General features: G+C 44.2%; 1 protein-coding gene and 1 pseudogene across 1 annotated transcript in view; one reads left to right on the forward strand and one right to left on the reverse strand.

Annotated features, from left to right (window-relative positions):
* The window catches only part of LOC124605503 (mucin-5AC-like), a 350,511-nt gene that overhangs the window by 321,894 nt on the left and 3,148 nt on the right, over nt 1–25,469 (reverse strand). The gene's annotated exons all lie outside the window — the stretch shown is intronic.
* On the forward strand, nt 12,250–12,366 carry LOC124608639 (annotated as a pseudogene).

A 25,469-nucleotide genomic window follows, 5' to 3' on the forward strand; every position in this document is an offset into this window, starting at 1 on the left:
CGACCTGGGACCGGACCGCAGCGACGCACGGATGCACGCCAAGACCGTAGGATCCTACGCAGTGCCGTAGGGGACCGCACCGCCACTTCCCAGCAAATTAGGGACACTGTTGCTCCTGGGGTATCGGCGAGGACCATTCGCAACCGTCTCCATGAAGCTGGGCTACGGTCCCGCACACCGTTAGGCCGTCTTCCGCTCACGCCCCAACATCGTGCAGCCCGCCTCCAGTGGTGTCGCGACAGGCGTGAATGGAGGGACGAATGGAGACGTGTCGTCTTCAGCGATGAGAGTCGCTTCTGCCTTGGTGCCAATGATGGTCGTATGCGTGTTTGGCGCCGTGCAGGTGAGCGCCACAATCAGGACTGCATACGACCGAGGCACACAGGGCCAACACCCGGCATCATGGTGTGGGGAGCGATCTCCTACACTGGCCGTACACCACTGGTGATCGTCGAGGGGACACTGAATAGTGCACGGTACATCCAAACCGTCATCGAACCCATCGTTCTACCATTCCTAGACCGGCAAGGGAACTTGCTGTTCCAACAGGACAATGCACGTCCGCATGTATCCCGTGCCACCCAACGTGCTCTAGAAGGTGTAAGTCAACTACCCTGGCCAGCAAGATCTCCGGATCTGTCCCCCATTGAGCATGTTTGGGACTGGATGAAGCGTCGTCTCACGCGGTCTGCACGTCCAGCACGAACGCTGGTCCAACTGAGGCGCCAGGTGGAAATGGCATGGCAAGCCGTTCCACAGGACTACATCCAGCATCTCTACGATCGTCTCCATGGGAGAATAGCAGCCTGCATTGCTGCCAAAGGTGGATATACACTGTACTAGTGCCGACATTGTGCATGTTCTGTTGCCTGTGTCTATGTGCCTGTGGTTCTGTCAGTGTGATCATGTGATGTATCTGACCCCAGGAATGTGTCAATAAAGTTTCCCCTTCCTGGTACAATGAATTCACGGTGTTCTTATTTCAATTTCCAGGAGTGTATATCACCACGTTCGAACTCACTTAAATCTTGATAAACTGCCATTGTAACAGCAGTAACCGATCTAACAACTGCGCCAGATACTTGCTGACTTACATTGGCGTTGCCGACCGCAGCGCCGTATTCTGCTTGTTTACACATCTCTGTATTTGAATAAGCATGCCTATACAAGTTTCTTTGGCGCTTGAGGGTATTCTGATCACTGAAATAACATCACATGCCCTGTCGACCTTTCAAGTTTGATTCTATTTCCTCTTCCCCTCTGGGTGCTAAAGTTTCTATGTCAGACATGTAGATAAAGACGGACTTCATCAGTATGTTTCATGATCTCAGCTTAATTTTTTTTTCGAGATGGTAATAAAAACCTGTGGTAAGTGGCAGAATGGAAAATGGAAGAACACACATGTTTCACATGGCTCTGAGCACTATGGGACTTAACATCTGAGGTCATCAGTCCCCTGGAACTTAGAACTACATAAACCTAACTAACCTAAGGACATCACAAACATCCATGCCCGAGGCAGGATTCGAACCTGCGACCGTAGGGGCCGCGTGGTTCCAGACTGAAGCGGAAAATGGAATAACACTGGCGATATTTGCTCCTGCAACGCCTGTTAAGTCGACCTGTGGCGCAGTGCGCCTCCGCTGCCGCAGCAGAGCAAGAACCCGCTGGCCGGCTGTTTGGTGAACGGCAGAGCGGTTCCACTTTCGCGCCGCCTGGTCCCGGCCGGGACAGGCGCGGGAGCGGGCGCGAGCTGGGCGCGTTGCCCAACAGCCACTCACGCGTATCTGGGACACGCACCGGGCACCGAGGTGCGTGCGACCGCCTGCCGGGGCTACAATTACGATGACGTCACAGGGCGACCGAGGATAGTTTGCTCTGTCTGCAGCCCCAGGGGTCATGCGTCTTGAACATTTGTGTTTTAGAATACCCAACTCCTTCGCGAAATCCAGATCGCCATAGACAAAGGCGATGACGTTGATGCCGTACTACTTGACTTCAGGAAGGCATTCCATAGAGTTCCACAACGTCGTTTAGTGAACAAAATGCGAATTTTCCCATTATGGGAACAGATTGGTAACTGGATTCAGAACTTACCAGCATATAGAATGCAAAAAATCGTTCATAACGGGGAGAAACAGGCGGATGTAAAAGTAACTTCTGAGGTACGCCAAGGTAGGCTTACAGGCCCATTAGTATTTACAATACACCGTGCCTGCCAAAAAGTGAAGACATTGTGTGAAGTCAGTGTAACTTTGTATACGTACACACCACGAACAGAGCTGCAATACTCTGCGAAAGGTAGAATGGCCACCACAGTGCATCAGTGTTGTTCGTGTTTACTGTTGTTACCAGGCCTGGTAGGGTATATAAGGGGCTAAATAGCGTCAAATGTTGAGTGATCATTGTGAAGGACACGGAGATGCTACTTACTCGTACAAGAGAGCGTTTGGAAGGAGTCTCACTGAGGGTCACGATCCGGTTAGTTGGTCGAATCGAACAATATCCAGATCTGTGGGACATACGGATGTGACAGTAGGCCGAGGCTGGACTGCGTGGTAACATGAGGGCATGCGCACTCGTCATTAAGCTTCTGATTAACCATGTCTGACTACCAGGAAGGAGGATAGCTGTATAGGGTACACAGTACCCCTCGACACCCATGCCTGTCATCCGACAACAATTCTTTGCACCATTTTGTCTCTTGTCCACTATAATTATCCGGGCTGTTACGCCGTGGTCGGTTGATTAATTCTGTGTCAATTCCCAGCGTTTCGTCCCCGTCTGCGAAGGACATCTTCAAGGGGGTCTGTAGCTCGATGGAAGGTCCAATACACCCACTGGCTCGCTACTGTGGATGTGTTGGACCTTCCATCGAGCTACAGACCCCCTTGAAGATGTCCTCCGCAGACGGGGACGAAACGTTGGGAATTGACACAGAATTCATCAACCGACCACGGCATAACAGCCCGGATAATTATAGTGGACATGACATTTCCGGCCGTGAAAGTCTACATTTCAGTATCATTTTGTCTCATCCTACACCATTGATCTGAGACTAGCAGCAGCCGGACTATGGAATAACCGTCCCATGCGGACGCTGCCGCTAATACCAGAACGCAAACCGCTGCCTTTGGAGCGATGTCGTGACTGGGGAATTTGGACTGCTGATGAGTGGATTCGCATTGTGTTTGGCGATGAAACATGGTTCTGCACTTCCTCAAATGACTACCATCGACAGGTAGGCGGAGACTTGGGACAGAGGTCCAGAGGTCCCACTCTTCCAACGTTTTGGAGACACACAGCAGAGTTACTCCTAGCGTCTTGATGTGGGGGCCCATCGGTTACGACTTGTTACGGCTGGTACTGATTGAGAGAACTCTGACGGCACACCGGTACGTGACGGACATTCTGCGTCTTCGTGTTTCACCTCTCGTGTGACCGTATTGTGGTGCCATTTTTCAACAGGACAGTGTTCGTACATACATAATATGTGTTCCTATTAAGTGTCTGCATGATGTTGAGGTCCTCCCGTGGCTAGCGAGATCCCCAGATCTGTCGACAATAGACACGTGTGGGACCAGCTCGGACATCGTTCCAGTGGCAATATCCTGGAAATCAAGGACAAGTTACACCAATGGTAGACCATCTTGCGTCAGGGGAGCATACAACGGCCTTATGACACCCTTACCAGCTGAACAGTGCATGCCTCCAGGCAAGAGATGATACATCGTCATACTGAGAAGTAGGCTCATACTGCCAAGTTCTTTCTCAATCTGGCTCGATTTTCTAATCACTGCAATAACACCACATATCAACTCACCGCTGAAGTTTCATTTCGTTTTCTCCTCCCCTTCTACAAGAGGCAGCCAAATGAAAACGAGACGGATGGAAAAAAGCAAGTAAACTGTTAATTTCAAAAGTAATCGCCATAACTGTTAATATGTAAGAGAAGCCGTCAGTGCCTTCATGAAAAAATGTTTGCGGTTGCTTATGGAACCGTGATTGTATCCAGGTGTGCACCTCTCCATCCGAAGAGCAGTACACTGTATTTTCAACGCGTTTACATGCACTGTTATATTTTGTTATTTCATTCCCTATTGATCTGTCTTGCCACTTACTTAGCCAAAAATACACAGGTCAAGTAGTTTTTAGTGTGTGAGTTCGTAAGATGACAGAAATGTTGTATCACTCATCATTATTTTAAAATTAACAAACACCTAGTCCTCTTTACCAAAAATTTTCAGCGATTTTAATAGTAAAGGAAAACGATGAAAAGCAGTTGCCATAGATGTACTTTTTGATATGGTGCGGCGTCATATTGCAAAATAACTACAGTCGAACAAAACCGACGTTTCGCCTACGGTTGCAGAAGATCAATAATATCAACGGTTTTTAAAATTTGATTTGATGCAATGCACTGTAGAGCACCTCCTCTGTACATTATGTTGGGGTTAATTGAACAGTTTGTGAAAGCCGTACCCACAGATGGAGTACGTTTTAAGTATCTCTGCGAGGCGTTCCCTCGTCTATCAGAAGCGAAACTAGAGTAAAGCATGTTGATTATCTCTGAGATTCTAAAATTAATATTAGTTTATAACGAAGTCACATTGTGGTAGAACAGTTCGTGACAGACAGAGAAAACTTAGATTAGATATGAATTCAGGTCCCAAAAAATATCAAGACTAATCTATCATCTAACAAAAAGTAATGACAAAATGTCTGTTTCTCGGACTGTGTAAGGAACAAAAAGACAAGAAACTCAAAGCAAAAATATCTGAATTCGCAAAAATTAACGCCGAAATTGGTCGTAAAAGAAAACCATTATTCCCAGTCCCTCCCTTTAGGAAAATGACTGGAGTTCCAGTGTCACCGACTTCTATTCCAGTAGCTCAGTCACTACAACACACTGCGAAATGTTCCCGCTATAACAGATGTGACAACACAGAGATGTGACTCTACAGTAAGCGTGATGAATATTGTATCTTATCATATATCACGACTCCTAAAACAAGAAACGCCTCGTACATTTCATTACTGTGAAGAAATAACTGAGCGTCTTGAGTGTTAGATAGGTCGTCTTGCTTACAAAAAACATGAAACGTCTAAAGTGAAGAAGTTAACCACTAAACAGGGCAACTGTGCTCTCAATTGTTTCCAGAGACGCAATGTTCGTATTCAGTTTTTTTACGAACTCTTCGTACAACGCATTCACCGGAACACGTATGAGTAGGGCTGATTCATGGGATGTCACTGTACCTGCCAGAGCAGCTTTCTAAATCGCGTTAATCCCGAGAGAAAGCTAAAGTCAGAGTTGAGACGACGGGGAAACGTTGGGTGCCGGACCACCGAAAAACATGATTCCAAGAAGGAAAAAAAAGGTTAGCTGCAAAATCGAATGGTAACGACATACTGAATAGAATGACTCTCAAGAAGTCACTCACGGAATTACATCATGCACATCGGCGTTGAGAGCGTGCCCACTTACGCTGTTGTTGAATCACTGTGAACACTTAGATTAGAAAGAAAAGTAAGTGTCCCTGTCTTCAGTAGCGTAGTTATTTCGTACGTAGAAGTATTGATCAGTAGCAGAACTGTTTTGATAGTGATATTTCAGAAACCGCTGTGAGACGGTTGCTGGGAGGTTTCCGGCGCCTTTTCCCCAACATGGCAACCAAATGTCGAAAATTTCTAATGTTAAATGTGAATAAAAAAAAACATTTCTTTATTACAGCGTAGCAACTGCAAGCCATTCATCAGTATTCATAATGATAGAACTACCTGTACTGGCAATTTCACTCGTGACGACTTTAGCATTAATCGTTCAGAAAACGTATAAAACGAAGAACATCTGTCCCAGACGATGAGGAACGCTAATACAATTCTAATTTATGGAGAACGTTTAGAGTAGTGTCGTGTGCGCTATGAATGAATAGATAGGAGATGTTTTACATCATACAGCAGCAGCCAGTCACAAAATTCACATTGCTCAGGTTCCTGATTTGTATTCAGAGTTACGGATGGTTATCTTAAGAAACTGCCAGCGGTAAACAGTGTTAGAGAAGTACTCTTAGCTTAATCACTACTGCACTACGGTATATACAGGTAGGACTGATAGAAGATATGGAGAAGACCCAGCGGAGAGCGGCGCGTTTCGTCACAAGATCGTTTAATCGGCACGAGAGCGTTATCGAGATGCTCAACAGATTCCAGTGGCAATGTGTTACAAGACAGGTGTGCATCATGGATAGGTTTACTATTGAAATTTCGAGAGAGCACTTTACGGGAAAAGTCGGACAACATATTACTTCCTCCCACACATATCTCGCGTAAATGATCACGATGAGAAAATTTGAGAAATTATAACCAATGCAGGAATTTACCGCCAACCATTCATCCCACGCGTCATTCGCGAGTGGAATGTGGTAGGAGGGATCAGATATTGGTAGCAGAAGTAGCTCCCGACACCCACCATTAGGTGTTTTTCGGAGTGCGATGTAGATATACATAGTGATTATGCGTTACAAGATTCTAGATTCCCTCAAAATAAAGGAAAGCTCAACAAAGCAGTTTTTGAGACTGGCAGCTACTGTGAGTTGTAAAAGATATCCACACCATTAACACACGATCAGCGTAGACAACATAACTAATGGGGTATTCCCAAAAATAATTTTCACCCTGAAGTGGAGCGTGCACCGATTTGAAACTTACTAGTGGATTACAAATGGTGCAAGGTTCCGGGTTCGAGTCCCAGCACGGTGCACAGTTTCAGTCTGCCAGGACGTTTCAAATGTGGCGTTTGTTAATAAGAGTGCTCTCATCACTGAAACGAAGAGGCGCCGCACAGCACGCTGTTGTGGGCGAGCGGAGTTCACGTGACACGCACAATCAATGCTTTCGACCGAATTAAGAATCTTTACGTCCCATTATTATACACTACTGGCCATTAAGATGACGTGCTACAGACGCGAAATTTAACCGACAGGAAGAAGATGCTGTGATATGCAAATGATTAGCTTTTCAGAACTTTCACACGATGTTGGCGCCGGTGGCGACACCTACAACGTGCTGACATGAGGAAAGTTTCCAACCGATTTCTCATACACAAACAGCAGTTGACCGGCGTTGCCTGGTGAAACGTTATTGTGATGCCTCGTGTAAGGAGGAGAAATGCGTACCACCACGTTCCGACTTTGATAAAGGTCGGATTGTAGCCTATCGCGATTGCGGTTTATCGTATGGTGACATTGCTCCTCACGTTGGTCGAGATCCAATGACTGTTGGCAGAATATGGAATCGGTGGGTTCAGGAGGGTAATACGAAACGCCGTGCTGGATCCCAACGGCCTCGTATCACTAGCAGTCGAGATGACAGGCATCATATCCGCATGGCTGAAATGGATCGTGCAGCCTCGTCTGGATCCCTGAGTCAACAGATGGGGACGTTTGCAAGACAACAACCATCTGCACGAACAGTTCGATGACGTTTGCAACAGTATGGACCATCAGCTCGGAGACCATGGCTGCGGTTACCATTGACGCTGCATCACAGACAGGGGCGCCTCCGATGGTGTACTCAACGACGAACCTGGGTGCACGAATGGCAAAACGTCATTTTTTCGGATGAATCCAGTGTCTGCTTACAGCCTTATGATGGTCGCATCCTTGTTTGGCGACATCGCGGTGAACACACATTGGAAGCGTACATTAGTCATCGCCATACTGGTGTATCACCCTGCTTGATGGTATGGGGTGCTATTGGTTGCACGCCTCTGTCAGCTCTTGTTCGCATTGATGGCACTTTGACAGTGGACGTTACATTTCAGATGTGTTACGACCGTGGCTCTACCCTTCATTCGATCCCTGCAAAACCCAATATTTCAGCAAGATAATGCACGACTGCATGTTGCACGTCCTGTACGGGCCTTTCTGGATGCAGAAAATGTTCGACTGCTTCCCTGGCCAGCACATTCCTCAGATCTCCCACCAATTGAATACGTCTGGTCAATGGTGGCCGAGCAACTGGCTCGTCACAATACGCCACTCACTACTCTTGATGAACTGTGGTATCGTATTGAAGCTGCATGGGCAGCTGTACCTGTACACGCCATCCAAGCTCTGTTTGACTCAATGCCGAGGCGTATCAAGGCCGTTATTACGGCCAGAGGTGGTTGTTCAGGGTACTGGTTTCTCAGGATCTAGGTACCCAAATTGCATGTAAATGTAATCACATGTCAGTTCTAGTATAATATATTTGTCCAATGAATACCCGATTATCATCTGCATTTGTTCTTGGTGTAGCAATTTTAATAGCCGGTTGTGTAAAAATAATGGACGCAGCTTTGAAGTTAGAAGTTTCTTCTGTGATATCCTAGAGATAATTAATTTAAAAGTTGGGCCATGTAAGCGGTGAAATCACTTTGCTTTTCACCATTTTAATCAAGAAGTTTTCTTCGTTTTCTCAATCAACATCCACCAAGTATCTGTGTTATTTTCTGCAGATTCTCCGTATGGTTTGAGTTCCAAATTGTCCTGCGCACACTCGCACACATGTGGCACAGCCGCTCCATGTGTGTATCTAAATTGTGGATACACGTCCGAAGGTGGTGCACATTGACAACCGTTCTACTTATAATTGTGCGTAGCATGTGACTTCTGTGTTACAGAACTTACGAGGATGATGTCTCCAGATCCATTAAACCTTTGAGAATGAGAAAAACCTCGAGGATAGCTAGTGGCACATAACAAAGAACGATTTGTAAAATACACACAGGTGGAAACGATGTCATTCTTCAGAGTTAACGAGGCTGTAGTGACCACAGTGAGTCCTACGGCTTTGGATTCGTATCATGGGACTTATCCGTTTTTTGAGAAAACTGTTCATTTTCTCTTTCTTATTTACAATTACCTTATTATTTTTGTTTAAGGAGTAGCCACGGACATGAGGCTCCACTCTTAAACTGTAATCCGTTCTCTAATAGGCCATCTTTTTCCAAAAAGAGAGCCACATTCTACAAAATCTTGTTCTCCGTGTAAAAAATACAACGGTCTTTGTTTTTAAAAATTTAATGTTCTTTTCTTGAAGCGCTCTTCACGTATGAAGCTAAAAGCATGCTTAGGCGTGTAAAGATCAACCTTAATCTAGGATGATAAACAAAAATTTGTGATTGTCAGGTGTTTGGACCAGAATGCCGGCAAGGAATTAAGCACCTCCAATTCTCAACGATAAGGTCTTCTCTCCGTAGCTAGAGACAAAACGGAATACAAATATCTTCAACATTTCGCGGCCCTGTCAGCAACTGTATAAATATTAATTTTAATTTTAATAATGAACAGCCTCAGTTGCACAGTTTTCCTAGAATTTACCTAGGTTTCAGCCGATATATCCCAACCTTCTTCAGAATAACAGTATCTATCGTTTGTCCATAGTGGACATCGTCAAGCTAAAACTACAAATCCATAAATTATCGACAGACTGTAAAACGTATCTGGCACTGCCTCGGCCCCACTTCGCGACCGCGATGTGGCAGCCACGAGTGCTGTACTGGAGTTCCAGTGCAGCACTCGTGTGTGATGTCCTTAGGTTAGATAGGTTTAAGTACACTTCTTGGGAGATTAAAACTGTGTGCCGGACCGAGACTCGAACTCGGGACCTTTGCCTTTCGCGGGAAAGTGTTCTACCAACTGAGCTACCCAAGCACGACTCACGCCCCGTCCCGTCCTCACAGCTTTACTTCTGCCAGTGCCTGTGAGGACGAGGCGTGAGTCGCGCTTGGGTAGCTCAGTTGGTAGAGCACTTGCCCGCGAAAGGCAAAGGTCCCGAGTTCGAGTCTCGGTCCGGCACGCAGTTTTAATCTGCCAGAAAGTTTCATATCAGTGCATACTCCGCTGCAGAGTGAAAATCTCATTCAGGTTTAAGTAGTTCTAAGTTCTAGGGGACTGATGACCATAGAAGTTAAGTCCCATAGCGCTCAGAGCCATTTGAACCATTTTTTGAACAGCACTCGTGGCTGCCGCATCGCGGTCGCGAAATGGGGCCAAGGCAGTGCCAGATAAGTTTTACAGTTCGACGATAATTTGTGGATTTGTAGTTTTAGCTTGACGATGTCCACTATCGACAAACGATAGATACTGTTATTCTGAAGAAGGTTGGGTTATCCCGACTGAAACCTAGGTAAATTCTAGGTAAACGGTGCAACTGAGGCTGTTCATTATTAAAATTAAAGCGCAGTGTTAATAGCCATATTAACGTCAAACACACGAGGGCTAAATAGGGGAGGGAGGGCGGGGGCAAAAGTGAGCGGGGGTCGAAGATTCTGAAGCACGGCTACCCTCCCCCCCCCTCCCCCACCCCCATTATCGCCATCAGTCTACATCCGCACGCATAATTTGCGAGGTACCTTGCGGCGCGTGGCATTGGGCACCTTGCAACACTGCTAATCATTCCCTTCCCCGTTCCAGTAGCAAATGGAGCGAAAGGGAAACAACTGTCTACACGCTCCCGTGCGAGCCCTAATATCCCTTCTCCTACCTTCGCGGTCTTTAAGCGAAATGTACGTTGGTGCCAATAGAATCGTTCTGCTGTCAGCTGTAAATGCTGGTTCTTTAAATAGCGTTTCGCGAAAAGCAAGTCGTCTTCCCTCCACGGATTCCCATTTGAGTTCACGGAGCATTTCAGTAGCAGTCGCCTGTTAATCTAACCTACTGGTAACAGCTCTAACAGCACACTTGTGAGTTCTACGGTGTCTTCCTTCAATCTGAGCTAGCGTCGACCCCGAAGATGGGGCTCACAGGTGTTCTATACACGAGCAAATACTTTCCTAGAATGCTCTCAATAAACCCAAGTCGACTTGTCGCCTTTCCTATTACCTACCTTATGTGCTCGTTCCATTTCATTTCGCTTTGCAGCTTAACGCCTAGGGATTCAGTCAACAAGACTGAGTCAAGCAGCACACCATTAATACTGAATTCGCACACTAGAGGTTAGTTTTTCCTACTCATCTGCAAAAGCTGTCATTCATCACGCCAAACAGAAATTCTGTGTAAGTAAGCCTGTCTCCTTCTATCGTAATTTAACATCGACACTTTTCCGTACACTACAGTGATCAGTAAACAGACGCAGATTACTACTCACTCTGTCTTTCAGACCGTTTATGAGTACAGAGAACAAAAGCGGTCCTATCACTCTTCCCTGGGGCTGTTCTGAGGATGCCCTTGCATCTGACGAATCAACAGATGGGTCTTTAATAACTAAACCCGTTAAAATACAATCTTTCCATCTCATCCAATGACTACTATTCTGGAATTACTTCATTTCATATTCAACAGCTTACAATGAGACTGACTGTATATTGTATAGTGCCTGAATGTGAATCAAATAAATATTAAATAAAAAAATAATATCGGATCGGAATCACAACAGTGTTGGAGGGGAGTGAGGTAAACGACGTGGCGAATTAATCTGTTACCTACCCATTTCTGAAATCAAATAAAGAAAGTATGAAAACCATGACTCTGCGCGATCCCTTAGAAACGGAACCACAGTCGGTTTAAATACGGGACCGAGCGAGGTGGCGCAGTGGTTAGACACTGGACTCGCATTCGGGAGGACGACGGTTCAATCCCGCGTCCGGCCATCCTGATTTAGGTTTTCCGTGATTTCCCTAAATCGCTCCAGGCAAATGCCGGGATGGTTCCTTTCAAAGGGCACGGCCGACTTCCTTCCCCGTCCTTCCCTAATCCGATGAGACCGATGACCTTGCTGTCTGGTCTCCTTCCCCGAAACAACCAACCAACCTTAAATACGGGCTCAGCGCCTGCTAAGTACTCTGCTCGACGACAGTGCTGTTAGCCGGGTTGCCGACTTTCCGTGCGCCACGCCAGTAGGAAATCTTGACAAGCGAGGTATGGTATGCCAAACGATTTTAGTTGGCTACGGGTGCAGTTGGAGATGGCTTCACGTCCTAAAAGAACTAATAGGAAATTGAAATCTATAAACCACTACATTAAGGCATCGTTCAAATTCGAGGAATTGTAATAGTAGTGTCATAAGCTTACGAGTTCACTCGAATCAATAGGTGAAAAGCTCTAGATATCGAGTGTTCAAACTAGCTATCAGCTTTTGCTTTCAGCTGTCAGACCACGGACAACAGAAACTAAGAAAAGCTCTACAACAATTGGAGCAACGAATTAAAATCATTAATGATCCCTTAATCTCAATTGTATTTTGTCGGAACTAAGTGAATTCGAAGGCAACGGCCTTGCCGCAGTGGATACTCCGGTTCCCGTGAGATCACCGAAGTTAAGCGCTGTCGGGCGTGGCCGGCACTTGGATGGGTGACCATCCAGCCGCCATGTGCTGTTGCCATTTTTCGGGGTGCACTCAGCCTCGTGATGCCGATTGAGGAGCTACTCGACCGAATAGTAGCGGGTCCGGTCAAAGAAAACCATCATAACGACCGGGAGAGCGGTGTGCTGACCACACGCCCCTCCTATCCGCATCCTCACTGAGGATAACACGGCGGTCGGATGGTCCCGATGGGCCACTTGTGGCCTGTCGACGGAGTGCTAAGTGAATTCGAACGTGGGAAAATTGTTGGTGCTCGTATGGTAAGTGATTCCGTAAACCAGGTAGCTAGTTACTCTTTCAAAAGGCACCTTATCGAAAACTTATAAAGCTTATAGGGAAAGCGGAAAAACATCATCCCCTAACGCATAACGCGTACGGAAGTGTGTGACATACAGTCGTTGAAGAGGATTGTGACGAAAAAGAAGATGGCAACAGCTTCCGAAGTCATTGCAGAACTGAATGACGCACTCTCGAGCCCTGTCAGCGTAAAAAAAAGAAGGAAAGTTCCATATGGTGGCATTCCAAAACTACTAATTAGTGATGCAAGCCCATAATAGGGAAACGTGGTGCAAGGTCGCATTACTTCCAAGGGTTAAGTGACCATATTGGCTGATCACGTCCATCTTAGGGTGCAATATTTGTTTGCCAATGGTGACGCCAGGTTCAAAGGCAAGAAGGCCCCTGTTCTCAAATCTCACAGTCCAGGACTAGTTTTGTGAGCACGAGGATGAACTGTCATGTCTCCTCCAGTCACTAGATGAGCGGATCTCATTATTATTGATCCTCTGTGGTCTGCTTTGGAGAGACAGATGCGTTATCGCTGTCCAGTTCCATCATTATTACTTGGACTTGCCACTATTTTGTAGCAATAATGGTAAAGGTTTCTTTAAAAACATACAAGGCTTATACTTATCCTTTCCGAGACTACTGGAAGCATTTTTGAATGTCAGGGCTTTTCCTACACTGTATTAGATTTGGTAGTTTTGTGTTTTCATACTTTTATCCACCCTGCCCCCCCCCCCCCCCCCCCCCGTATGTGTTGTGAGTAAAATGGAGAACATGATCTGCCAGCAGGTCTCCGTATCGTTTTCTGGTAAGAGGGACCTTGGTAGACATACCATGGATCCTATTTTACACGACCTAGATTTCCTCATAGCAGGGCATCATCACCACAATCAAATATACCCCGCTTTCACACTGCATTTAGGCACACTAATAACTTGTGACGGGAGTGCTTTTCCAACAAGCATCAATCCGGATGGCTCCCATATCCATTTAGAGCATCCAGTGGCCATATTACTTCACACGATCTAAACTCTGTACTCCACTCTGATGTGTGGTTAGTAGAGACGATGGCTTCTAGGAGGGTTAGAACTTTAATAGTGGCAACTATTTATTTACAGCTCGTACAAAATAGATACGTGTTTAAAAATTATACTGACCTTCAAAGTAGTTACCAGCATTGTGTATAACCCGTTGCCAGCGATGTGGAAGTCGTAGGATACTCTTAGCAGTGCCAATTGTGTTGACAGTTCGAGCGGCGCGGTCTATTGCCCGACGAATTTGTAGCAGTTCTTAAGAGAATGAGGTGAAGTGTTTCCTTCAGTTTAGAAATCAAGTTGAAGTCACGAGGACTTATGCCAGGGGAGTGCTGTAGGTGGTATAGCACTTAGCAGCCCCATCAGTCAAACAAATCAGTAACAGCTTGCACTGTATGTGCTTGAGTATTGTCCTGCAAAATGATGGCCAGGTCCTGCAGAAAGTGTCATCACTTCTGTCTCTAAGCTGGTCGTAGGTTGTGTTCCAAAAATGAACAGCATAGAGACAGAAATGATGACACTTTCTGCAGGGCCTGACCATCATTTTGCAGGAGAGTGTTCAAGCACGTACAGTGCAAGCTGTTACTGATTTGTTTGACTGATTGGGCTGCTAGGTGCTATACCACCAACTGCACTCCCCTGATTTAAGCCCTCGTGAGTTCAACTCGTTTTCTGAACTGAAGGAAACACTTCACCACACTCTCTTCAGAACTGCTACAAATTCGTCGGGCGATAGACCGCGCCGCTCGAAAACACAACTAGCACTGCTAAGACTATCCTACGACTTCCACATCACTGGCAACGGGTTATACACAATGCTGGTGACTACTTTGAAGGTCAGTAAAACTTTGAAACACGTATCTAATTTGTACGAGCTGTAAATAAATAGTTGCCACTATTAAAGTTTCATCCCTCTTATATTCCTTCATCCGAAATAGTCTCTGTACTCAGTGATGTGCTGTTATTTAAGGTAATTATGTGAGACAGTGGCTTCTATAACGCAAGACGAGAAGGTGATCGCCGTTATCTACATGTTATTAGCCACCAGTTCAATGACAGTTTTATTCCTACACTGTGCTACACTGTGGTAAGCCCATAGAGCCAAATTTAGTCCTCCGTGACTTTCATGCACAAATTTCCAATAAATTTTTAATTTTACAAAAAAAGTTTACAGTACTGATTGATTCATTATTCTAATCTTCAATGAATTCTAAGAGGTTGTGAAACCCAGCGAAAGAAAGCCATTGTCGTTTAGATTTCTGTGGTTTGCTATATCACCTTAGGGGAAGTTAGGATGATTTCTTTCACAAGGCTGCTGCCGATTCCGTCAGCGATCTCTATGTTTGTGATCTAAAGCTTATCCATTTACAATTCTATCGGGGCAGTTATTAATTACAGTAAATACAATCTCCAACACAAACGTCCATTAAGAGAGGCTACTAGTTTCCGAAGATTAATCTTTCATCTTCAGGTATATGATCATGTGCAGTGATAACCATACGGCTTGGAATGGGTGGCTTGCCTTCAATAAAATGGGCTGGGAACCCGGTTTCTCTGGAAGGCCGACATCATGTGGTGAAGCACGCCTAATATTCTTCCTGGTGCCACGGTTGGAGGTTGGAAACCAATTCTGTGCCCCGTGGTAATGATTTCCCATTATTAAAGCTACCTGACGCTGGAAGATTATTTTCTTCGAAACCGGTAATCTTTAAAAAAGGACATTAAAACAGAATGGAACTATATTTACTTTAACATCTGATGCATTTTTCTGACTATAATGATCATGAAGGTAACGGTTTGTTATACCTTCCTTCTTGTTCCCTCGCTTCCCGCACCAGGCTACATCGCTCAACAAGGCCACATTCGCATGCTTCCCATAGCCTTTTGAGAGCTCAGATAATGTTCTGTCTCTAATGAAGCGAAGGGTAATATTTGCTCTTAAGTCAAAATAAATCTGCTCGTCACTATGTTTCAGGTTGTTTAGTACTGCATATCTGCTGTATTTCCTGTTCCTAGTAGGGCAAAACAAATTAAAGGAGTGGCTCTGCCCTCTCTAAATCTGACGTTTCGATTCGTTTACACTGACTTACCGGATCACACATCACTACGCAACACGTGTTCTTTTCTGCTGTTCCAAACTTGGCAGAGGCTATCTTGTTACGTTTGTAAACTTGTCGGGAAAAGCATATTTACCCTGTACAGTTTCTAGGCGGAATATTATTTCATCCTTACAACAAGATGTAGGTTGTAGTAAACGGTAAATGAAACAGCGTTACGCGCGGTCATTCTCTTGGATCTCTAGCTTTCACCGATGGTCTATCGCTGTAGAGTGAAAGGTTCCACCGCGAAACAAATTTTAGGTCGTCGCTAAACCATGTTCTGTCTCCTGCTAGCTCTGCACTGTGAGGTAGCGAAAGATTATTGAATTTTGTGGGGCGATTCTCAGTTGCACAGTGAAGGATTCGATTCTGGAAACTTGATTCATGCGGCGCTCTAATTACGCTATTTGAGTGGGCGGCATCACTGTCACTTTACGAACTGTGTGCGTTTCATCGCCACACCAGATCTCGCATTCCATCTTCTCAGTTGCTATTGTAGTCTTCAATCCGAAGACTGGTATGATGCAGCTCTCCATGCCATTCTATCCTATACAAGGCCCCTTCACCGCGTGTAACTACCGCAAGCTACATTCATTTGAACCTGCTTACTCTATTTAAGTCTCCCTTTACAGTCTTTACCCTAAAACTACCTCCATTACCAAATAGACATTCCTTGATGCGTAATGATGAGCCCTATCAACCGATTGTTTCTTGCAGTCATGTTGTACCATAAAATTGCTTTCTCATCACTTTGATTCAGTAACTCCCCATTAATAATCCGATTCCATTTAATCTTAACCATTATTCTGTAGCACTACGTTTCAAAAAATTCTATTCTTTTTCTCTGAGATCGATGTCATCGACGTTTCACTACTGTACGAGTCTACAATCTAGACAGATTCCATCAGAAAAGACTCCCTAACACTTAAACTTATGTTTGATGTTAATTAACTTCTATTTTTCAGAAATGTTTTCCTTGTTGTTGCCAGTCCGTATCATCTATGCCCCTCCTTCAGCAGCAGTCACTTATAAGCAGAAGTTGTCTATTACTGTAGTGTCCTGTTACCTAATTCCCTCAGCATCGCCTGTTTTAGTACGACTCGACTCCATCACCTTCTTTAAAAAATTTTTGAAATTTAATTCGTAAGAATTTCGGGACAATATCCACTCCGTTCAGCTGCTTTTCTGATTTGGTGCCTTCTCCCCGAATTTTAATTCCCTTTCCAAATTTCTCTTTGGTTTTCTTTACTGCTTGCCCAACGTACTTATTGAATAACATCGGGGCTAGGCTACAACCCCGTCTCTCTCCCTTCTCAAACAATACTTCCCTTTCGAGTCCTTCGACTCTTACAGCTACAGTCTGGTTTCTGTACAAGCTGCGTACAACCTTTCGCTCCCTTTTTATTTACAGAAGAATGGAAATACTGATAGAAGCTGAATTTGTGGAAGATCAGATAGGGTTCCGAAGAAATGTGCAAACACGCAAGGCAATACTGGCTGTACGACTTATCCTAAACTGAAGAAAGGCAAGCCTGCGTTTGTAACATTTGTAAATTTGAAGGAAACGTTTGACAGTGTTGACTGGAACACACTCTTTCTGAGTTACAACTGAACAAAAAGTAATCGTAGCGTCAGTCATTCGTTCCGATTGTAGTTTATTGTTGCATGACCTCTGTGGCAGTCGTTTTCAGAATTGATAGCACCAGTGGCTAACTGAAAACAAAGAAACATGACAGCCTATAGTTATTTGTAAATAAGAGAGAGGCCGTACACTTGAATGGTAACGTACCATCGGGGAGTTTTTCTGGAGCGGTTGTTGTGGATTCCCGTGAGAAACGCATACAAATATAGCACAAGAGCCAAACTGTATTTGATGAATACCTCTTGAGAAATAAAATTCCGAAATCCCATTGAGAAATTCAGAATTGCACGAAAATGTTCGACTGAAAGGACCTATGCGATTTAGATAAACACAGCAAAAGTAAATCTGAATGACTCAACAGAAGTCTCCGTCCTGCCGAAAGCGAGTCCAATGTATTCCCAAGGCGACACCTCGCTCCGTCTCCGAGGTTGTGCTCAGTCTTTAATGATCTCCTCGTTGACGACACGTTAAAGCCTGAGCTTCCTTACTGCATTCCTTAGAGACGGTTAGTACCACGTACCTGCTCACCTTGCAGCTACGTCTCATGCTCCCTAAGATATTTGTAAAATTGGGTTAGGCAACAGAAGATTTTTCTTAAGTGTCCACCCGTAGGAAATAATAAGTAATTGTCTTTCTCTTGGTGCCGAAACATTTCACCCACCCATTCATAATGGTGCCTGAGCATTAGCACCGAAACTCAAAGAAAATTATACTTGTGAATCTTTCCTCATGCAGCTAATTTGGGCCACATATGTCAGTCATGTTACGGTACACGGCAAAATTAATTCCAGGAGCGATAGAAAGCTGGACCCTGACCGTTTAGGTCATGCTAATACCATATTAGCAAAGTAGTCAAACATGAAAAACAAGTTTCCCTGATTTCTGATATGCTAAGAGCTCGTCTGTCATTTTCAGTGATAGATGTGGAACAAATATCTTAATTAAGGGCGGTGTTTTCTGACTGTAAAGTGCAGTTGTTCCATACAAATGAATACACAGGTCCACACTGTATGCAATAAAAATGTAGTGAAGTGTCATTAAACGACATCGACTACATTTCTCGAACAATTTTTGTACGAAGTTGCATATTTAGCTATCGACGTATGTTTCCTCTCGATTATGCTTTAAGGAGGGATATTAGAACATATTCTTTAACATTTGGAATCAATTTTATTACTAATCATCTCTCTTCGAAGCAAATGAAAATGATATTAATACTACACGTGCACGGAATCCAGCTCGGAGAAACAACGATTTATGAAATTTAAAAATAATTATTCGGCCTTTCGGCTACTTGCGGAAATCTTATCAAGCTGAATGAAGACATATTCATTCAGACATTTTTCGCATTGCTACCGAGAAAATATTTTTAAAAAAGACGATTTACCTCAGAGTGTTGTGAAGCAACAAACGTGCTGCACTTACAATTGTCGTTCACATCAACATGGCTGAACTTATGCCACGAAATGGTCGCCAGTGCAGTGGAGGAATATTCCATACTGCAGGTAGATTCCAAAACTCCGTAGAGTGATTCAGCTAAGATTAGAAACACGATCAAGAAATACTGCTTGTCTGTATGTAAAATAGAAGCAGAGTGATAGTTAATTAAATTAATTGAAGAATGTGTGTATAATTAGGATTAGACATCTCGCATCTGAGTTTCCACTGCGATTAGGAAACGTAGATTGAATTTCACTCTTAACTGTCCAACTTACCATTAAGAAAGTTGCACTCATGTAAGAATGAGACATTGAATGTTGCGGGCGGAAACTTCGTCCAGTGAGTTGGAGAGTTTCTGTGGGACGTTGAGGGGAGTGTCAACACAGAGACCACACATCGCAATAATTCTGTCTCACTTCTTGGGTTCTGCATGATAATTATTCTGCTATTGCACATATAAATTCGAATGATTGTATTATTCTCCTATAAGCAAACGACTCTTACCACGATAAATCCGACCACCGCACACGCCGGACTTTCGCTTTCCGTTATCGTGCGGTACTCGCAACAGCGCTTGGTCATTATGGCGCAACTGCGCAGTAGTGTCCCCTGACTCCAACCTCGCACTCAGCAATATATATTCTAGAAAACCAAAGCTGCATAAGAGTACGATTCAATTTCTTTGGTCCAATTATTGATATGAGTACCCTCACAGCCTTGAGTTCGTCCAGTAGTTCCAGAACACCAACTACAGGGGAAAGACCGTTGCTTCTACCAAGGCCTAAGGCGGACCTTTTAGTTAGGTACTGACCATCACTGAGAACAAAGGCGAACACTACCTTAGAACTACTTTCACAGCTTAAAATCTAGAGCCCGTGTTTTCCCAAAAGATAATACGCAGTATCATACGACTGGAATATCAATGAGCCGCAACTGGAGTCGTTCAGTTCATACAAATAGCTAGGTGTAACAATTTGTGGGGGTATGAAACGGAACGATCACATCAGTTCAGTCGAAGGTAATGGAGATGGCAGACACCGATTCGTAGTTAGTTAATGTTCCATGGATCATTTGTACGAATATTCGTAATGATGTGGAAGGAATCATTTTACACTCACGTTACACGTTAATTTGTAAATACAGCTACATGCTGACTACCTGCAAGGTGTTTTCTAATATAGATGTGAATAATGAATGTCATATTTTTCCTCTTGTATTGTATTTATGTACATGACTGTTCCTTTTGAACTGCAATGGATTATTTACGACAAACTACGAGGGTTGAATGAAAAGTAATGCTTCCACCGTCTTTAATTGGGTTTGGACGGGAATATTTTAATAAATCAAACGCATAAATAATCCTTAGAATGTGATCTTTAATTAACAATATTCACTTTTCGCCAACGATGAACAAGTTTACTGAAGCTATCACCGAAGAAGTCGATACTCTGTTTCCGCAACCACAGTCTCGCATTTCTCTCAACGTCTTCATCAGAAGCGTAATGATGTCCCCGCAGATCGTCTTTCGCTATCGAGAACACATGGAAGTCAGAGGGTGCTAAATCTGGAATGTACAGAGGATGCCGTGCGGTGGTGAGATTTCATTTCAGGGGTCAGCATCCGGTGCACCTACCGTCCACAGATCTTCCGATAGCCAAGCAAAGCAATAATGTGACCCACTCGTTCTTGTGAAATGCCGATTGTGCTTGCAGTTTCTCTCTGAGTGATACAAAGATCGTCGTGAATCAATCTGTCAACACTTTGCTTGTGAAACTCCGTGGTTGCTGTCACAGGACGCCCAACTCTTGTCTGACACGCAGATCAGATGTTCCCGCCTCAACATCTTTAAACTTACTCGCCCACCGACGCACAGTATTCACATCAACATAATCACCATAAACTGCTTTCATTCTCTGATGAATCTCCTTTGGGGTGACACCTCCTGCTGTCAAGAATTCAATGACTGCACGTTGCTTAAATCGCACTGACCGACCGTCTGCGCAGGGTTCAATACTTTACACTGTAACAACACAACCGTTCACTGTTAAGGCTTCCCGCCAGCTGGAGCTGCGGAGAAGAGGCTACGGAAGAAGCCAGTACCTGCCGCATACCAATGGTGCAAACTGTTGAAGAGTTACGAAAGTGGAGGCATTACTTTTCAGTCAACCGTCGTACATCAGGGAATAAATATACTGTGAAGCAATAATAAAAATACCAAACTCCTGAAACAGATGTCTACAAGATGGTCGTGGGTGAGCACCATATATTATTCTCACAGTACGTTTCTGAGCAATGAAGACTCTCTTTCAAAGAATTGAGTTACGCCAGAACATTATTCCATGTGACATTACTGAATTAAATTACGCAAAATACGTCAACCTACTAATTTTTCTCTCCCCAAGATAGTCACTGATTCTAAGCGCAAATGTGGTTGAAATAAGTTATTTTAAGAGCTACAAAATGAGTTTTCTCCAGTTTAAATTCTCATCAATATGGACATCTAAAAACTTTGAAGTGCCCATCCCCAATTATTATTTCCTCGTCATGTGATATCACTGGCATAGTACCTCTAGATGTGCAGAACTGAATATGTTGTACAGGAAACGTACAGTTGCGAATATGGACAACTATCAGCTGTATAATGGAATGACGGCAATGAAAATTTGTGCCGGACCGGAACTCGAAAAATGGTTCAAATGGCTCTGAGCACTATGGGACTTAACATCTGAGGTCATCAGTCCTCTAGAACAGAGAACTACTTAGACCTAACTAACCTAAGGACATCACACACGTCCATGCCCGAGGCAGGATTCGAAACTGCGACCGTAGTGGTCGCGCGGTTCCAGAGTGAAGCGTCTAGAACCGGTCGGTCACAAAGGTCGGCTACCGGAACTCGATCCGAGATTTCCCGCTTATTGCGAGCGGTCGCCTTACCATTCGGCTACCCAAGCACGACTCACGGTCACACCCAAACTTCCACATGTCGTCAACCATGGGTCTACAATCTGTACTCCTACATCCATTATGTATATTCCCGTGCAGGGGAGACAGTTTACTTGAAAATCGTTGGCCCGGTGTCGACGGATAAATATAGCAGTGTCTGTGTTATTCCGAATTACGATCGATTTCCGGTCCGGTTCAAATTTTCGCTGTCGTTATTCCATTATACAGCTGATGGTTGTCCGTATTCGCGACTGCGAATACATTTCCTGTGTTTCATAACTGCCGTAGTCGCTGTAGTGTCGATCCTCCGGACATGCATGCATGTTAGAAGGTAAATTGCATCGCAATTTGGAAAAAAACAGGCATTGCAGTAATGTATCGCCTGAATATGTTGCGTCTTTTCGAAACTGAGAGTGAGACCATTCGCAGAAAATTGGGAGCGTACCGGAAAAACGCAGCTACACAGCAGAATATTCTGGGCTAATTAGCCCTTGTCGAATGAGTCTCTTGGATAAATCCAACGTTTCTTCCCCAGTTGTGGAGGACATAGTCAAGGGGGAGGAGGGAAGGTTGTACGTTCTGTGACTGTTTGATTCACACCATGACCCGAGCATTCAGCCCTTTAAAGATGTCCTCCATTGATGGGAACGGAACGTTGCTTTTCTCCAAGAAATTCATTCCACCACAGCATCATTAGCCAGAAATATTCTGTTAAGTGATGGCATTTTCCTAGTATTCTTCCTGTGAACCGGTCTGCCACCTGTTTCATCTTAGACTGAGCCTATGTGATCGTTCCATTTCATATCCCCACAGATTGTTACACCCAGTTATTTATGTGAATTGAATAACTGGACTTGTGGTTCACACATATTGTAGTCCTGTTGTAGTCTGCGGTAATTCTTTTTATCTATTGAGAAAAATCAAAGAATATTTTAATAAGTATGATTTTTCCGTCCACGAAAGGCTACATTTAAAAAAGAAATACAGTAAGTCTACAAAACAGGTACCTTACGAAACACTCGTGCAACTCATGCTAGAATATTGTTCAAGTGTTGAGGACCCACATCAAATGGGGGTGTACAAAGAAGAGCAGCACGAACAGTTACAGATTCATTTGGCTCACTGAAGAGCGCACGGCGATACAGAAAAACCTTAATTGGCAAACGCTTTAAGACAGACAGACGCCATGGATAACGCGAAAGCATGCTCACAAAGTTTCAAGAACCAGTATTACGGAAGGCTCCAAAAATATGCTACAGCCCTCTACTTGTCGTTTCCGTAGAGAGCTTGAAGGCGAAAAGTATTACAGCGCACTCAGACGCATTCGAGCAGTCATCCCTGCAGCGCTTCACATGCAGATGGACAGGGATACCAACCTAATGTAAAGGTACAGCGGAAAGTACCCGCACCCATGAGTTTCATAGTGGTGAATACTATCGATGTAGAACTTAGAATAGATACAGGTAACAGTAACGAGTCAGTTGCTAAATATTTATTTCCGTTGAACTGTCCTAGAACATTGCCAGGCTCTTCTTCAGAAGAGGTAAGCAGATAATATGTATCCATGTGTGTAGTGTGATGCTGGGTACTGGAGGTGGCTCCTAGCGGCAGTGTGGGCGGTACTGGTGTAGATATCCACCTGGTAGCATACTTTTTCATAACGCACTGGCCACAGAATCACTCAGTTGTGTCGCCGACAGGCAATGGAAATGGAAACTACCATGCGGATATCAATACCAGTACCGCCTTCACTGCCGCTGCAGGCAACCACCTGTACCCAGCGTCACATTCAACCGTGAATGAAGAATATTCTGTATGTTCCCATCTGTTGATGAGCCTGAAAAGGTGCGAACACTAGTTAACGGAAATAAAGTAACACTACGTAAGTGGCTGTTCGTAGTTAAGTGTGCTCTCATTCAGCTAACATACTTCACGATTTTTACAATATCAGCGAAGTTCGCACCCACTGTAATCGGTAGGCATTCAGATTCACTATTCCTATCGATTCACTTGACTCTGTATACGCATAAACAAATACAGTTTCGCATACATTAGGCTTCGATTTTTTTAGGCAGCTTAACTAATAACGTCTCTATTGGATACACTAAAACATATCTATGTGGTAATTTGCAGAAGCTAGCTTAACTCACAAAGCATTGGTACAGACACTTCTACATGTCCTCTGACAACATCATTTCCACATGTAAGTACAGTGTTTTCGAAACAATAGCTTAACTCATGAAGTTTTTATACGTACATTTCTAAATGTGTTCTGACAGCATCTGTTACAGGAATTTCAAGTGCTTCAAGATGGTACACCACCACACTGAGGGTTGTTTGTTTGGCAGTTCTTCTTGGGTGACTCCTTTCCGGACAGGTGGATCGGTAGAGCCGGTCCAATGTCATGGACACCACGTTCACCAGACATAATCTGGTTCAAAGGGCTCTGAGCACAAAGAGGACTTAACATGTGAGGTCACCAGTCCCCTAGACTTAGAACTACCTAAACCTAACTAACCTAAGAACATCATACACATCCATGCCTGAGGCAGGATTCGAACCTGCGACCGTAGCAGCAGCGCGGTTCCGGACTGAAGCGCCTAGAACCGCTCTGCCACAACGGCCGGTAAACATAATCTCTCTAGACTTTTTTACGGGGTTAAGTTAAGGATAACGTGCCCAGTTCAGCAGTTCCAGATGTGCAAACTCGTGCGTCATGGGTAAGAGGTGTTTGGTGCTTACGGGCGCTCAACGGCGAGGTCACCATCGCCCTCATGGATACGAGGCGCTGTAGAGACGGTAATGGAAAAGAAGTTGGTAAATACATGGCGAGAAAGTGAGTGTCACCTAGACGTGATATGGGCAAAAAATGGACGACATGTGGAAGTGTACCCATAAAAAAATAAAAATTAAAAAAAAAACATTTATGAGTTAAGGTATCACTTTAACAAACCGTGTAGCTGTTCCTAAAATGGTTCCTTAGAAATAAATTTTCGTATTCGGAAAAGACTTTATGCTCACACTGTACACTAAAACTATTCCTGTTCCCCGGTTCTGACCAAGATTTTGGAGAGGTTTTCCTTGGCTGTAAGGCAGATGCGGAAACTGAAAATCCCCTCCTACATATTACCATCTCAGACTCTCTCTGACCCAGCACTAAAACGTCTGGTATTTGCCCGGAAACTCCCTGACTGTATATAGGAGCCTGAAAAGAATATTTTTAAAAAAATTACAATATCCGACTCCTGATGTAACCGAAAATATTAGTAAAAACCTCAATCATACTGCAATCATCGGAGGAGACTAACCATCCAACAATGAATTGGGACAATAACAGTTTTGTTAGTGGTAGGGGTGACAAGTCATCCTGTGAAATATTAATAAATGCTTTCTCCAAAGAACTACCTAGAACTAATGGTTCAAAAGTCTGTCGTGATGGAAATAGATCTAGTAGCAACAAATAGGCATCACCTATTTGAGAAAGTCCACATCGAAACTGGTACCGGTTACCATGAGGAATTTGTAGCAACAATGATTATCAAAGTACAAAGGGAAACTGAATCAAGTACAAAGATTTATATGTTCACTAAACTAGATAAAAAAGCAATTATGTCACATCCCAATGTGGAATCTGAAACTCTTAACTTTGGATAGGGACATGTAGAGGAATTATGGCAC

The sequence above is a fragment of the Schistocerca americana genome, chromosome 3 (assembly GCF_021461395.2).
Source record: "Schistocerca americana isolate TAMUIC-IGC-003095 chromosome 3, iqSchAmer2.1, whole genome shotgun sequence".
NCBI lineage: Eukaryota > Metazoa > Arthropoda > Insecta > Orthoptera > Acrididae > Schistocerca > Schistocerca americana.